At 33.4% G+C, this 18,191-nt stretch overlaps 1 long non-coding RNA gene across 1 annotated transcript; it reads left to right on the top strand.

The window, feature by feature from the left end:
• Positions 1–2,033: 2,033 nt before the first annotated feature.
• On the top strand, positions 2,034–9,708 carry LOC132267157 (uncharacterized). The gene is made up of 2 exons (XR_009468894.1): positions 2,034–2,585; positions 9,454–9,708. It is a non-coding gene; the product is annotated as an uncharacterized LOC132267157 (long non-coding RNA).
• Positions 9,709–18,191: the final 8,483 nt, after the last annotated feature.

The raw sequence follows: 18,191 nt of genomic DNA, 5'->3' as shown, positions 1-18,191 counted from the left end.
TCTGTAATCACCGGAGTTAGAGCAGACGAAGCTGGATCAGGCAACGGTTGCAAAGGGGAAAGGAGCAGGCTCTAAATTACCAATAGAGCCGGCTCAAAGTGGATGGAGCCGGCTATATAAAGGACTTGGATCCGGCTCAATGTTGAAGGAGCCGGCTCTAAGTGAATTTTAGAGCAGGCTCAATGTTTTTGTTGAGCCTGCTCTATTCTTGCCTCGCACAGTAGTGTTTTAAGGGGCTGTTTGGGTTTTCTGGGTTCTGTACTTCATTTAAATTGTTTTAGGTGATGTATGGGACTGTATAAGACTGGTATTATGATGGAAAAATATAAATTCATAATTGGATTGAAGGATAGAGCAAGGAGAACCTAAGAGGAAACGGGTAGCTTGCACACTGTCTAGTTGGTTTTAATTACTGTAACTTGGCAAAGATATTTTATATATTTTAATTATATATAATCATATATTTTTACAGTGTTATGAGTACGGTAAATTAATTACATTTAACTATACTTAGCTTGGATTTAAATTGATATTTAATTTGTATCAATTTATTGGCTGTTTTGGAGGATTTAAATGTTATGTCTTATTCTAGCTACTTAAATGATTGGAGCATGATATTTAGGTTCTGTAGTGAATACCTAATGTTGGTATATGTATGAATTTATACAAATGCATATACTGGAGGATGGTTGTTGATTATATAGTGTTATTTTAATAACTATGTTATAATGGAGGATTGTGTGTACCGGTATGAGACGGTGACATATTAGGTATGGATTAGTCAAACACTAAATCCTACCTAATTTGGATTAAGGTATGGATTAACCCTATGAGTTAAGTCCATCACCTACTGGTGTCATATCAATCAAATAATTGAATGACTTAATATGGTTTCAGGATGGATTTGCTTTACATTTATCAAACCACTTTTCAGATGGTTGATATTTTGTAATAAGAGGACACGGACTTTATATATTTATTATATGTGCCATGGTATGAGCTTGAGTCTCAGGACCATGGTTAGGGTGCGTATACTGCCTAGGATGGATAGTTGGACAGAGGTGTTGTTCCCTGGTAGATCTAGATACACATGACCACAGTATGTGCGATTTGCATGGTATCTCTGTTCAGGCTGAGACAGACCTTTTTGGACTAGTGAGCGTCCTATAGTGTGTACTTATACATATATGGACTACTCTAGATATTGTTGAGTCTTTCTAGTATGTATCTGCGTATCGGATTCCTGTTTGGATTGTAGTAGATCAGGACTTGCATGTGGGCCTGACCCACCCTTATATTTTTCAGGTACTCGTCAGTTCCAGGGTTAGAGTTTGATCGTGCAGAGCAGATACAGACTTCTATTCTACCGACAACGTAGGACTTCTTTTCAAATATTAGATTTGGATTTTATTTTCAGTTTTCTTCCATGCAGTTTGGGATTTTATTAGGGGTCCATTAGAGATGGATTCCCGAGTTGTTAAACTTATGGAGTTTGGATTGTCAAGATTTAAATATTTATATTTGAGGATTTATTTTAGTTTCTTTCCGCTCATTATATTATTTCTTTAATCACTTTGTATTCCGTGTTCGTTTTTAAAATATTAATTGTCTGATATCCCTCAGATTTGGGTTTGAACCTGATCAACCCGTGTCTCCGATCCGAGGGGTATCACACTCTCTCCTTTTCTTAGCCTCCAATATAATCACGTAATAAATTCTAACCCCCTTTAGAGACATACAAGGTCATATATATAGGCTAACCCAATTAACCCTAATCCTAATTGTACCCCAAGTCCAACAATAAGGCAAAGGATAAAAGAAAATAAAAATAAAAACAATAAATATATATATATATATATATATACCTTTCGCTAAACTAACGTGAATAACTATATATATATATACACACACACTATGTATACTTACAATTATATATATAATACTAACTATGCAAACTATTAGTACTGACTATAATTAATAATTATTATTATAATAGCCTTATATACCTATATACTCATATATATATATATAACCATTTATGGGTAAAATCCATACCCATCAAAGCTTCTATCCAAGTAATCTATCTATTACTACTATCCACCTTCATCCTTTTTAAATAATAAAAATAAAAATAAAAACAACTAATTCATTTAATCCTAACAAAATAAAAATATAAACAAATACATATCATCAAATCAAACACATCAATTACTAAATTAATTACACTCCATTTAAACACATTTAGATCACACAAATACAAACCAATAATACACATAATTTAAATTAAACAACTAAGTCAATTAAACACATAACAAATGGCCAAATAATCAATTAATCAAATAAAAATATAATTAAAATAATTAAATAAATACCGAAATAATATTTTTAAAATTAAAAATTAGGGATATTATAGAGTGCTCCTGTCATAGGTCTTTTGCTCTTGATGGTTTCTTCTCCGGTGATTTTGGATATTCCTTTCTATCCTTGCCAGAAAGGCAAACGTGCGCAGCAGGATGTAAAGCCGGGGGTTTTACATTTTGGAAGAATTGCTGACCTTTCAGTGCAAAATTTTCCTTTTGATCCAGGTATCGCTATAAGATCTTGTGTTTTTATGTTAGTTTTAATTTTATATCTGTGTGTTTTGCCTTTTAGATTTCTTTGTTTGCCTTCTTCCTCTTTTTGGATTTGGTTTTCCATGGCGAGTAGATTGGCTATGAGTGACGAGACTATTCTAGTTGCCAATACCTCTAGTCTATGGATGGGTGATGATGGATTTGTTGGCCAAGAAAGTAAGCTTTTGGTTCAAGAGGAGTTGTGGTGTATTGCAAATCCCGGCGATCTTCTGGTTCAAGGGTCAGTGTATGTTTACGGTGAGGTGGTAGAGGTTTCCCTCCAGTCGCCGATCACTTTTTGGTCAACGTCCATCTCTGATCCTCTGATACATCGGCTACGTGTCACCTTTTGGTTGGTCGGCACATGGTCTGCATATGGGGTCCACGTTACATCAGAAGTTTTTATTATTTTCCTTGCTTGACGCAAAGGCAGAGATATTTTGGGTTGGTGATTGGTTGACAGCTATTAACGAGCTGTTCCCTCTAATGCCCTTGGATGGGCCTATTTGTTATCTTCAGCTTAGACCCAATTTCTTGTACCTTTTATGGTTGATTATTGGGCTGTGCGGGCCCATGCTGAGTATTGTTTAATTGCTGGTCCGGTTGTGGTGGGTACTATGATATGTGGTCCATTTAAAGAATGCCCATCAGTGGCTATTGTTTTGAATGGTTTGGTGGATTACATCCCCTTTTGGCCTTTCTGTCATTTTCATTGCGCATCTTGTTGTGCGTTCTTCTGCTATTTCTCTTTGCTGTTCAGCGAATTTGTGTTGGGTTCCTCCCGGTTTCTTAGAGTTGCAGTGTGTCCAGACTGCCTTATCTTCAGCTCCTTTATATGTTGGAGGCGACGAAAACGTTTGTCATGACTATAAGGGTTTTGTCTCGCCGGTGGTTGTGGCCGATATATCGACAGCGGTGTCTTGTTGTTTTACGGCTACCTTATATCATGTCTTGATAGCATTTCGTTTTTCTTTCGTTGATATCCGTAAGATACTTCGGGTTATCCCCTCGGCTTGGGTTAACTCTATTTACGAGGTGGTCAATGTTGTTGTTCAACTTTCTGGGAGTCCTGTTGATACGAAATATGGGATCCAGTCCCTTCTGGTGGATTTTGTTGTACTTGCTACGTGCTACCCATGCTATATCTTTAAGTGATGCAGGTGTTGATGATACTGTGCTCTATGTTGATGTCCATCCGCTGTAAATGGGCCTCATGTACTTGTTTCTTTGTTGTTATAAAATCTTTATGTTTGCCGGGTAAAAAAAGAAAATATATATATACACACACACACACACACACATCATGAATTTAATTCATGAGCCACATTTTGAAAGAAATACCCCAATATTACTTTCTATCTTCCCTTGCTTTTCTCTCTCTAGACTCCAATGCGAAACGAAGATGGGAACATCTCAGGCCACAACGAATATTACTTTCTATCTTCCCAAGTTGCTTTTCTCGCTTTAGACTCCAATACGAAACATAGACGGGAACATCTCAGGTCACAACCATCTGAAGCAATTACCTCCCTGGACTCCAATTACATCCACGACTACTTCTTACGCGTCTTCACACCATCAATTGATCTATTCCCTAACCAAAACCTTTTATTTCTTATCCATTAAGAAACTACTAAATTGTGATCATGGTAGTTTTTAACAACCAATCATCTAACTTCTGGAATTGGGAATTTTCTGATTATGGGCAAGTTAATCTCTGTATTTGCACAATTTTGTTTGCTTAGAGTTTTTCCAACAATCAAAACGTACTTTTTTTACAAAAAGAAACATACAATTTAATTACTTACTAAAAAACATACAATTAAATACAATTAATTATTGAGTAGTGCTACACATCTCATATTTTAATTCGAGATTATATCTTGAATTTGAATTTGACGTGATTACTACTATCCTCATAAAGTTTTAATAGTTATTCAATATTTTTTATGCTAACAAAATCAATTAATTGCATCGTTAAAACTCTGTCATTTGCGCATTTGTGAAATCATTCATTCTTACTTACAAATATCAATATCAAACCTTAATTAGAGAAAAGAGAAAGCTGATACAACATAGAGAGAGATTATAAAGGCATAAAGCAAGAGAAAAAGAGGGGCTAACAAAAGGGTACTTGTAATATTTGAAAAAACATAATTATTAATTTTTAAAAGTAGGATTATTGGTGTTATTTTGTTTAAGATTATAGTGTAATTGTATAAAAGCAAGTGTTCTTTCTAGATAAAGTCGAGAGAAATCAGTGGTGACAGTTTAACGGTTACAAGTGGAAGGTAAAATCCTCTTCTTCTTGTTTAATTAGCTAATGGGGTTGTCATATTAGCTCTCTTCTTTAATGAAAGTAAGTCCAATAAACAGAGGTCTCTTCTTCTTCTTCTTCTTCAATTGTTTTTTTTTTTTTTTGTAACTGGCGTATCTAGGGGCTTGCAGCTAACTCAAACTTAGTCTTTTGAACACACTGTAAAAAATGACCCCACAAAATTGTTTGCACTCTAGAGATTATTATTATTTTTTTTACTCAAAGGTAGGGGCGGAGGGAGAGGGGGGCAGGGGCCGGCCCCCACCCCCAAAAATAAAAAAAAAATTATTAGTATATATAAATAAAAAAATAAAAAAATATTAGTTTATTAGTGTACGCCCCCATTCATTCAGCAATTAGCATATTAGGGCACACACCGACGAGAGGGAGCACTGGTAAACTAACTTCTATATCCAGATGCGACAGATGCCTAACATCTCTGAGCGAACGGAGTCGATGGTGAGAAGAACCTGCGGTCCCAAGGATGGCCAGAGAGGATTCTGACAACGACTGAAGGATGATACATATAAGAGAAGAAAAACTCTTCGCATGTAGCAATCCATGACACTCCTTTCTCATCATTAGTTCCATCCAATGTGAACCACATCTCTACGAAAATCTAAATGCCCACTTATAGAAGAAAAACTCAATTATTTGTTGAATAATTAAAAAAGTTGAATGATATTACTATATAAAACAAGTAAATACATAAGTTCATAATTATATAGTTTGCTATGTTAATCAGCAGAGAGTTCCCACCAAATTTATAGTCCCAAAGCCAGAGTCATTGCTGCTAAATAGAGTTGGTGAGAGGATCTGTTTGGGTGTGGCTGTGTGAAATTTTTTTCATTATTGAGGGATAATCTTGTCTTTTCATGAAAGTTCATCAGAAGAATCTAAAAATGTCTAGCTAATAGTCCCAAAGTCGAGGCTCAATATAATTTGAGCCCTAAGACGAAAAAAATAAAGTGGTCTTTTAATAGAATCCACTAATGTGTTCATATTAGTATTATGTTCATTAGTTGTTTCACGATTTTTTAACTTAGCACTAATGCTGCTTTTGGTGTGTAGGAATGGAATGTCCATTCCAACCATTTATTTGTTTAGTATGCAATTTAAAGTGAGAATGATCATTTCATTGGAATGAAAATTCATTTCACAACTAAACTTATAGAATGGACATTCCAATCCAAGTAAAATTTTTAAGAAAATCAACTTCCTAAAAATCCAAAAATAACCATTACCTTCCATCACCTCCATCGCCTTTCACCACCGTCGCCACCACTATCGCCACCACCTTCCACCATCACTGCTACTGCCTTCCACCGCCACCACCACCACCGTCATCGCCTTTCACCACCTTCCAACACCACCATCGCCAACAGCTTCCACCACCACTGTCACCGCTTTCAATCATTGCTGCCGCCACCACCACCACCACCACGACATCTATCACTACCGCCACTGCCTATCACCATAGCCACTGCCGCCACCGCCTTTCACCATAGCCACCGCCGCCACAACCTATCACCACCACTACCACCTCCACCATCGCCTTTCACCACCGCCTTCCATCGCCACTGCCTTCCACTGCTACTGCCACTGCCACCACCTTACACCATCGACTTACACCACCACCACCACAACCACTGCAACCATCATCACCACTTCCTTCTACCACCACCTTTCACCACCACCACCACCGCCGCCGCCGCCATCGCCTTCCACCACCGCCACCACCACCGCCGCCATCGCCGCTGTAATACCCCTAGTTTCAAAAGGATATAATTGGGATTTAATTTTTATATTTTTGAATTTGAGGTGCTTATGTGGTTATGTGTTTAGATGATTTTACGGTTTGTGTTGAATTTAATTAAAGGTGTGTTTAACTAATTTGTTTAAATTACATTTTCGTTTTAATTATTGTATTTAAATTGGGTGGTTTGTTTAGTGATGTTATTTAAGAGTATTTTTATTTATTTTAATTGAATTTCTTGTTTTAATTGTTTTAAATTGTTTATTGGTTTATTAGTTTTTTTTTTAAATGATTTAATTGGATTAAATTAGAAGTTATTGATTATAATATGAACTTAGGGTTATATTCTTTTAGGAATTACGGTTTGGCCGACTGGGGTTAATTAGGGTTTCTGTCTCTAATTACAATTGGACCTAGGTTTTAGTATTTCCTATATATATACTGTTATAATTCTGTATGAGGGTGGTAGAACTCTGTTTCACGAACAGTGAGTTTTTGAGGGAAAACAGAGAGAATGAGCATTAGGGTTTTGGCCAAGAACCAAGGAGAGGAAGAAGAGGTGTTGCTCATGGGATGAACCTAGGGCAACAAAGGAGTGGACGATAGTCGAAAGGTCGCCAGAAAGTCTGGACAAAGGACGATTAAAGGTTTCAAACCAAAACTACATAGGCAAGTTCTCTCCTTTCTCTCTCCCGTTGGCCTGTGTTCTGTGCATCCTAGATATCTCTAGGATTTTAATTGGATATTAAATGGATCTTACATGCTTATATAGGTTAAATTAAGTAGTTATATGTGTTGAAATTAAACTGAAATTGTTCTGGAATGTTTGGGTCAGTGTTTGATTTGTAAGCATGTTTGAATCGGTAATAGTTTATATGTTTCTTTTGAATGCAAACTGTTTTAAATAAATAACGGGAATGATGTAAGATGAAATTTAGACCCTTAGGTTCAGTTTTAATAAAGAACAGAGGAGGTGGAAGCTGCCAGAGACGGTGCAGAAGGCCGTAGAAGTGGCAGAAACGCAGACGGTTCTCAAAGAGAGAGAGAGCCGGCTCCATGGAAGAGGGAGCCGGCTCCCCCCAAGAGTGGAGCCGCCTCTAGGGAAAGTGGAGCAGGCTCCACCCTTCTAGAGCCGGCTCCAATGAATATTGGAGCCTGCTCAATCATTTTTTGGAGCCTGCTCAACTAGTTTAAGAGCAGGCTCCCCTTTATGCGTGAAATCTGATGGTTTGGGCACTGTTTGGAATTTTAAATTGTTGCAAGGACTGAAATAAAATTTTTAAGAGTAATTTCAAGGGGTTTTAAACTCTCTAGTTGGGAAATTTGGTTTATAGAGTAATTAGAATAAACAGTGTAAAAATAAGCAACTTTGCACGCTCAAACGAATAGGAAGGACTAATTTGTTAAATCTTGTTTTAAAAATTTAACGGATTGTAGTGTAGACTCCAAAAATTATAATGGGTTGTTTTAGAGCCTAATATGCATAATTAGTGTCCTTGTGCTCATGGATTTAACCGTAGAGAAGTATACAACGGTGTAGGCTGCTAACGGATGAAGGGGGTTTAATTGCCTAAATTAGTTTTAGCAATTTAACGGAATATGTATATATTTATAAATCTTGTTGGGGTGGCATGCTAGGATCATTTAATTAACAAGTTTGATCTAGGCATATCCTGGATGTTAATTGTTGAAATACTAAATACTTTTCTGGAATGCATGGATTTAAGCTTGGAACTTTAGTTGCGGTAATTTTAAGCATTACACTGCAATTATTTGGATTAGAGTTTGGACTTCAATTGGATGTTGGCTTGGAATTAATTGAAGAATTAAATATATATTTTCTGTCAATTACATGGATGAATGCTGGAATTTAACTTGACGAATTAGTAAACTTTGTCTTGTTTGATTTCATGGATGGATTCTGGATTTGTGGTTGATAACTTGTTTAAATTGTGTGTTTATCAACTATATAGATAATGTGGACTTTATTTGATGTACTGCTTATATTGTTGCATCATTTACGGATCATATGCATGGTATGTACCGGTATGGGACGATGACATACGGAGGGACGGATTAGGTCACAACGCTAATTCCTACCCATTCATACATACGGAATGGATTAACTAAAACAGTTAAATCCTACATGGTTTCATGTCCTGTCAACTAAAACAGTTGAACGACATACTGGATGGTTGTTTATATTTCTGCATTAGGATGGATAGGGTTTTAACTAAAACGTTTAAATCCTGATTATATGTTGTGTCTTGACCAATGAACTATTGACCGGCACAACATTGTATTTGGAAAGAACTTATATATATATTTGGAGTAGGGATTTAATTAAAATATTTAAATCCTAATTTTATGTCTTGTCATGGCAATGAATCAGTTGAGCGGCACTACATTGGTTTGGATTGAAATTTATATATATAAATTATGGTACCGCGATTTGAGCTTGAGTCTCATAGTCGACGGTTAGGGTGCGTATATGCAGTAGGATGCGTAGCTAGCTATGTTGGTTGAGGTATACCCTGTTAGGCTTAGGTAGTCATGCCCACTTAGGTGCGTATTGCATGTTACCTTCTATTCAGGTTGAGACCCTCAGCATAGTTAGTGAGAGTCCTGTAGTGTGGATATATATTTATCTATTACGGACTATATAGATATGATTGAGATGTCTAGGATGTATCTGCGTATCGGGTCTCTGTTTGGATTGTAGTTAGGATAGAACTTGTTCGTGGGCCTGACCCACTATTATTTTTCAGGTAACGGACGGTTCCAGGTCTTAGATCTTGTTCATGCTGAGCAGAGACGACTTCTCATTCTTCCGACGACGTAGGCGGTTCCTGTATGGTTTAGCATTGGACTTCTTTTTAGTTGTTCGCTTTCCAGTATTGCCTTGTTATTAGGGGTCCACCAGATGGATTCCCGAGTTGTATTAGAAATGGGAAATTTGGTTGTATCAGAATAATTCTTTATTAATTTAATTTTATTCTGAGGTTTCAGTATTTGGTTTATCATTCTAGTTTCTTTTCAGCAAATTTTTATTTATTCCTGTTTCCTTAATTGTATTCTGTATTCGTTTATTACTAATTTGTTTGATATCCTCGGGTAGTCGGGCGTGGGCTTGGCTAACCCGCATCCTGAAATCCGGGAGTATCACAGCCGCCGCCACCACCACCACCGCAACCTTCATTGCCTTGCACCACCACCACAATCACCTCCTTTGGCTTCCACCACCGCCACTTTCACCACTATCTCCTTCCACCACCACCACCACATTATTGCCATGACCTTCCACCAACACCATTGCCGCCTTCCACCACCATCGTCGTTGTCTTCTACCATTGCCACCACCATGCGATACCCCCGGATTTCCGGATGCGGGTTGACCAGGTCCACGCCCGATTACCTGAGGATATCAAACCAATAAGCAATAAACGAACACAGAATACAATTAAGACAAACAGAAATAAATAAAATTGGTGAAAAGAAACTAAAATGATAATCCAGAAACAGAAACCTTAGAATAAATTTTATAAATAAGAAACTATTCCAATACATTCAACCTTTCCATTTCTAATGCAACTCGAGAATCCATCTAGTGAACCCCTAATAAAAACCAACACTAAAACAACAACTGAAGAAAATCTAATGTTAAACCCCGAAGAAAACTCCTACATCGCCAGAAGAATGAGTAGCCGTCTCTGCTCAGCATAAACAAGCTCTAAGATCTAGAACCGTCTATTAACTGAAAAATAATAGTGGGTCAGGCCCACGAACAAGTTCTATCCTAACTACAATCCAAACAGAGACCCGATACGCAGATACATCCTAGATGTCTCAATCATAACTATATAGTTCGTAACTATATATATATATTCACACTACAGACTCTCACTGGACTACAATGGGGGTCTCAACCTGAATAGAAGGCAACATGCAAAATCGCACCCAAAGGTGAGCATAAGTACCTAGACCTAACAGGTTATACCTCAACCACCATAACCAGTTACGCATCCCATTGCATATACGCACCCTAACCAACGATCCTGAGTCTTGGCAACTGTTCGTTGCCAAGACATGACATAAATTAGGATTTAAATGTTTTAATTAAACTCATTTCCTTCCTAATACAGAAATATAAACAACCATCCAATATGTCGTTCAACTGTTTTAGTTGACAGGACATGCAACCATGTAGGATTTAACTGTTTTAGTTAATCCATTCCGTATGTATGAATAGGTAGGAATTAGCGTTTTGATCTAATCCGTCCCTCCATATGCCACTGTCCCATACCGGTGCATATAATGCATATGATCCGTAAATAATGCAATACTTTAAACAGTACATCAAATAAAACCCACATAATCCATATAGTTGATAAAAATAGAATTTAAACAGTTCATCAACTAAAAATCCATAATAATATCCATATAATTGACGAGACAAAGTTTAATCGTTCGTCAATTTAAAATCCAGAATCTATCCATGTAATTGACGAGACAAGATTTAATAGTTTATCAATTCAAAATCTAGTATACATCTATGTAATTGACAGAATATAATTTACTAATTCTTCAATTAAAAACTAGACCAACATCCATGTAATTAACATAAAATATGTAATTTATTCTTCAATTAAATCCAGGAGAAATATAACAAAATCTAACATGTATAAGACCCTATTATGCATCCAAAACAACTTTAAAACTCCTACTCCAGTTATATAGGTTGCTAAAATAAATGTTAGCACTAAATACTTTACATCCGTCAACCGTGTGCGACATTGCTTAAAACTTCTACACTGTGAATACCATTAGCATATAGAGATAAATTATGCACTGTGGATTCAATTACAACATAATATCATGTTAGAGTCCATGCTACAATCCGTTAAATTTTTAAAACAAGATTTAACAATTCAGTCCTTCATATTCGTTAAAGCGTGCAAGGTTGCTTATTTTTATACTGTTTATTCCATTTGCTCAACGAATCAAATTATGCAATTAGAGAGTTTAAAATCCTTTGAAATTACTTTTAAAATTCTTAGTCCAGTCCTTGAAACAGTTAAGAATCTCAAACACGCCCAAAACCGTGCCTAAACAATTACGGAACGCAACCAAACGAGGCCAAAACAAGGGAGCCTGCTCTCTAAACAACAGAGCAGGCTCTAAGCATCGTGGAGCCTTCTCTTTTAAATCAAAGAGCCTTCTCTTTCAAATCAAGAGCCTTCTCTTTTATCAAAGAGCCTTCTTTTTCAAATCAAGAGCCTTTTTTTTGCTAAAGGAGCCGCCTTTTTGCCTACTACGCATCTTCTGCTTCATCTCTGGCAACTTCTGTTGATTCCGTTCATCTATGTTAAGGTCTCTAATGGTCTTAACAGTCTAATATATATCCAGTATCATCCCAGTCCCTTGTTTATAACAGTAGGAATTAATACCATGATTAAAATAATACTAATTTGTTATGCTTTAAAAATAGACGACGAGCTTCCAAACTTGCAAGAATTATTTCAAACAAAATTAAACATACAACAGATAATCAATTTAACATATATTACACATACAAGAATGAATTAACGTCCCATTAAATTCCTAGCGATCATCTAGGTATGCACAGAACACAGGCAAGGGGAGAGAGATAGAATAGAAATTGCCTCTTAAGGTTTCGGTTTGAAACCTTTAACCGTCTTCTTCCTAGGTTTTCCGGCGACCTTAGTTGCCATTGAACCTCCTCTGCTGCTCTTGATTTAACCCACGAGCCAACCCCTGTTCTTCCTCCTCCTTGGTTCAGCCCTCTGGCCTAAACCTAGCTTTCCTTCCTCTCAATTTCTCTCTCTTTTCCTCTATATAACACTGTACGTGCATAGGGTTTTTCCAACCCTTTTGAAGACGTATAATAGTGTATTTATAGGCACCAATAAAACCCTAGATCCAATTCTAATTAGAGATGGAAAACCTAATTAATTCCTAGTCTAGTCGGCCAATACGTGATCCATAAAAGACTAAAATCCTAATTTTATATTACAACTAAAAATACCAATAATTAAACCTAATTAACTCATTTAAATAAACAACCAAACCATTTAAATAATTAAAGCTAATTTAATTCAAGTAAAGAAAATAAAAATATAATTAGACAACCAATTAAACAAACAATTCAATTAGATAACAATTAGTCCATTAAACAACCAATCCACATAAATAAAATAATTAATCAATAAACATAAGCACATATTCATATAAGCACATCAAATACAATAACTAAATTCCAATTAAGTCCTTTTTAAAATTAGGGGTATTACACACCACCACTTTCCAACACCACCACCTACACCACTAATGCTTTCCACCTTAATGAGAAAAAAGAGAAAGTTGATACAACATAGAGAGAGAGAGATTATAAAGGCATAAAACAAGAGAAAAAGAGGGGCTAACAAAAAAGGCAAAACAAAAAGATCTTACCATAGCTGAAAAAGGGTACTTGTAATATTTGAAAAAAGATAATTATTAATTTTTAAAATTAGGGTTATTGGTGTTATTTTGTTTAAGGTTATAGCGCAATTGTATCAAAGTAAGTGCAAAATATCCCTCCCTAAATCAAATTATATATTATTTTAATCAGATCCAATCATTAACGGATCTGATAAGCTATAGTCCATATTCAATTTGTTAAGTGAACATATTTTTAGATTTGAATCACTATCAGCTTATTGAATATTTTCCTCAAATTATATCCGAATAATCATTTCATATTCAAATCAAATTCGAATTAAAATCTGATACATTCATATGTGTACCTTAGTCACACAATTCGTTCAAAGAGGCCTCGAACGCGAATTTGTGATTTGAGAGTGAATTCGCACAAAATCCGCGAATTCAATTTTTACAATTCGCAAATTTATTTTCCTAATTTGCGATTTCCATACTAATATACTTTATATAGCTAAATTTGTTAGAGTGAATCACCTATATTACCATATATGCATTTATTATTTACACTATTACTCAATATATATATATATTAATTTCTTAAATTTCAATGTGCCCAGCTATACTACCATATATATATATATCTATTAAGTATACATGTTTGAAAATATACTACTAAAAAACTTCCCAATTAGATAATATTACAAGTTTGAAAATATACTACTAAAAAACTTACCAATTAGAGAATGTTACAAATAAATCATACATCTATTAGTGAGAAAAGTTAGTTTATTTATTACATATATCATTAATAAATAATCATGAATATATATGCATATGGATTTAAATAAATAAAAATATATAAAATATATATGTCATGACTTGATATAAATTAGCTCTCAAGACGCTCTCGCTATTAAAAATTTTAAACTTTGACGCTTTCGTGCTCTCGCTTTCGCTCCCGCTCTATGTGACTTAGGAGTGTATTTTTAATAATTTTAGACTTTGATGTTTTCGCTCCCACTCCCGCACTCGCTCCCGCTCTATGTGACTTATGGGTGTATTATTAATGCAGTGCAATATTTAATTAGTGGACCATGAGATGAGATGATATCACACCACCATTCTCCTTCACTGTGAATTAAAGATCCTTCGCAACCAGTAAAATAATAATAATAATAATTTTTTTTAAAAAAAATCTAGCTTTAAACAAAACCAAGCTTCTTCATATGATTCCATGTCAAGTTGTGCCCGAGATTATGGCTTCTCCATGTATGTGTACGATACTATCTCCACCATCAGCAAGTCCTCCCCCTCTCTCTCTCTCCATGAAGGTCGTTCACAGAAAATGACTAATTATGCATTATAATTTTACTAATTTCTTGTGGAGGGTGGATTTGAGGAAGCTTCGATGGCTGTACGTGTACGCTAGGGGTATGCTAAGGACAGCCTCGTCGGGTGGACCATTGGTTATGAAGAAAAATCATGGTCAGGTCTGGTATAATTCACATTTAATCGAGTAGGTGGGGAACGTTTCTTTATAGATAGAGAACGTCGAGAGAAATCAGTGGTGATCGTAAGCTGTTTAACCAACATCATCACCTATACCACTACGACTTTTCACCATTACCACCATCATCACCACACCTGCCACCATTTATTTATAATTGTTTTTTAAAGAATGTTATTTTGTTAATTTAATTTATTTGTTATTAAGAGGGATATTTTAGAGAATTCAATTTGAAATTTATTTCATTCTAAATTTGAAATTGGTTCAACCAAACACTAGAATGGTTATTATCATTTCATTCCTACACATTTCATATTTACAACCAAACAATAGAATGAGAATGGCCATTCTATTACATTCACATTCTCATTCTCATTCCATTCCCACTTGCATTTCATTCCATTCCATTCCATTCCTGTTCCATTATTAGTTAATTGGCTTGTGCATATATATATATATATTTGTTCTTTATAAAAATAAATTTATCACGCATTTGATCATCATTATAAATCAAGTTATTTAGCCTTTTTTCTTTCACTATTGTATAATCTTTTAATTCGTGTAGATGACTTAACTGTTCATTTGTTGAATTTTTACATAAATTTTTTTGCTATGTTTTAATTATTAGTCATAACAAATTTATCAGTAGCTCATTTTTTAAGATTGAATTAGTTTAACTATTCTTCTCATTTTTTTGAGTTTTTCATATCCGGATTCATATTTTCTAGTAGACATATTCAACAATATAAATAAAAATAATGACAACTTACAAAAAATATATATAATTTATGATATTAAGAATTAATAAAATTATATAATAATTTAAGTTATAATATCATAGAGAAAAATTCGGTCTTATGCTTTAACAAATTCTTCTGTAAAATAAAAGTATATTCAAAATCTTTCAACGGAATGCTATAATGAGAGAAGAAGAAGAAAAATATGTGAGGAATAAGAAAATGAGGGAAGATAAAAGTTAATAAGAGTACGTCTTACAAAAATATGAAAAGTTTTACCAATTCCAACCATATTTAAAATTTAATGTTGTTGTAATAATGATAATGAGAAATATATCTATATATATATATATATATATATATATATATATATATATACTAGCAAAATTCACGTGCGATGCACGTGGTGATTTAATTATGATTTTTTTTTTTTTCGCACACAAAAATCAAATTGAAATATACTTAAATCCTTAAATAAACACCATTACAAAATATTTGAAGTATAAAATCGAAATTGAACTCAACACATACGATCATAATATACACAAATCCATGTAATACAATGATATACTATGATTTCAATTCGAATAAACAATTAAAGTAAATACAAAAAAAAATAATATTATTAATAAATACAAACATAGGTATATTGAGTATTTTGGAACTAATTATAACTAACTTATTAAATATAATTATATAAAAGATTTGAACTATGAATAACAAATGCAATGGGATTGAATATGGTTCACACCATGCACTAAAATAAATATTTTATTTTACAAATACTAAAATCAAATTGAAACACACTTAAATCCTCAAAAACTACCATCATGAAATATTTGAACTATAAGCTCCAAAATGAACTCAATCTATTCGATCAAAATTTATACAAATGCATACACTACAATGATGTTCTGATTTCAATTCATATAGACAATTAAAATGCGTATAAATAATTAAATTTTTAAAAAATACAACTATATGTAAATTTAGTACCTTTAGACCTTATTATAGCTAACTTCATGTTGATGGGTTGACTTGAATCCTTTGGTCGGGACTAATCCATTTGAATGTTATTCACATTCAATGTAAGTAGAGTTATATTCAACCATAAATGGAAAAATATTGAATGGAACCTAACTTTCTAAAGACTTACCGAGATAATTGGAGAATTAATTTATTCAATTCTTAAAAAAATTAATCTGTAGCAAACAAGTATCACAAATTCAATAATGAATTGAAAAGGCAAACACCATTCACTTGCATGACCAATATTTTTCCATAAACAATATCATATGAATAATTTTTTAAAAGACACTAACTGATAAAAGAAAAAAATGAAGAGTTTTAATAAATAACATATATGAAAAATGACTTGAATTAAGGTTAAGGTTACCTAATATTGATGTCATAGTTGGAGAGTTCTTCAAGAATATCCTGCAACAAATAAAATTTTATTTTCTTCAATTCCTTGTCTTAGGTAACAAAACTTCCAATTTTATTGGTAGGAACAACTTGGTTAGAGATCCAAATGAATCTATGTGCATTTTTAAAATCATATACCCAATTTTTTATGGAGGAAGAATATGTACTCCGGGGCAAAAGTGATGGGAGGTAGCTTGTTTTTGCCAAAAGAAAAAGGGAAAGAAATGAGATATTTTATTTTAGTACTATTACATGAACATGTACAAATGTTATTGAGCTAATGAAAATGAATATCAGAGATATATATATATATATATATATATATATATATATATATATATATATATATATATATATATATATATAGCATTCTTCTTCCATTTTTCATATTCCAAATGAGGATGCCAAATGCATTACTCCCATTGCTATAGAAGGCAGTAATGCATCATCGATCTAACCCCAACTAAACAAAAAGATGAAGATTCTGGTAAATCACAAGACACACCTTGTAACAATGAACCATCACATACTTTAAGAAAAATAAATGTTAGAAAACTTTGTAGACAATGAACCATCACATAATTTAAAAGTTCTATTAATAATATTTTTTTAATTTAAAATAGTATAGAAATGTATTGAAATAATTAACTTTTTAATACATTTTTATAAGTAGTATAGATAGATAAGAATATAATATTGAAAATATAAGTGACTATGAAACTGAAGTTGGGTGGACGTCTGTTTTAAAAACAAAAATAGTAGTCTCTTTTTTTCTCAGCCTTTTTAGTTTTTTATTTTAAAACAAAAATGGTAATTTATTTTTCCTTTTACATTTTTTTTTTCTTTTTTGTTTTAACCTTTCTGGAGGCATTATAAACCATTATATATAGTTGATATATATGTTAATAAATTTTCTAAATTTAAAATAAAAAAATTGGAAATAGAGAAATTTTTTGAAGTTGGGTGGACGTGTGTTTTAAAAACAAAAAATGGTACAATTTGTTCTTTCCCTTTTATGTTTTCTTTTTCTTTTTGTTGTGTGTGTGTGTGTGTTCTTTTTTTCTTTTTCTTTTTCTTTTTTTTAAAAAAAAAAAAAAAAAGTTTGTACGATTTTTTTTTTTCCTTTTACAATTTTTTTTTTTTTTGGAATAATGTGAATTAGGCTCTAGAATTTTTTGGGAGGAAATTTTTGGGAAGGAATGGGTTTGTTTTTAAATAGTGAAAATATTATAATTTTTTTTCCATGTAAGTGTTTTTTTTCTTTCCTTTTTTATAGTGAAGAATATAAAGAATAAAAAGTACAATTAATTTGATTTAAAAATACTTTTAATATTATTTTAATATAAAAATTATGGTTTAAATATATACATGTTGAAGAATCTGAACAATCCAATAG

Source organism: Cornus florida, unplaced genomic scaffold, assembly GCF_030987335.1.
Source record: "Cornus florida cultivar Cherokee Brave unplaced genomic scaffold, ASM3098733v1 CherokeeBrave_3.0.0_Hap2_Chr07, whole genome shotgun sequence".
NCBI classification, from domain to species: domain Eukaryota; kingdom Viridiplantae; phylum Streptophyta; class Magnoliopsida; order Cornales; family Cornaceae; genus Cornus; species Cornus florida.
This window is presented reverse-complemented; position numbering and strand designations above follow the sequence as displayed.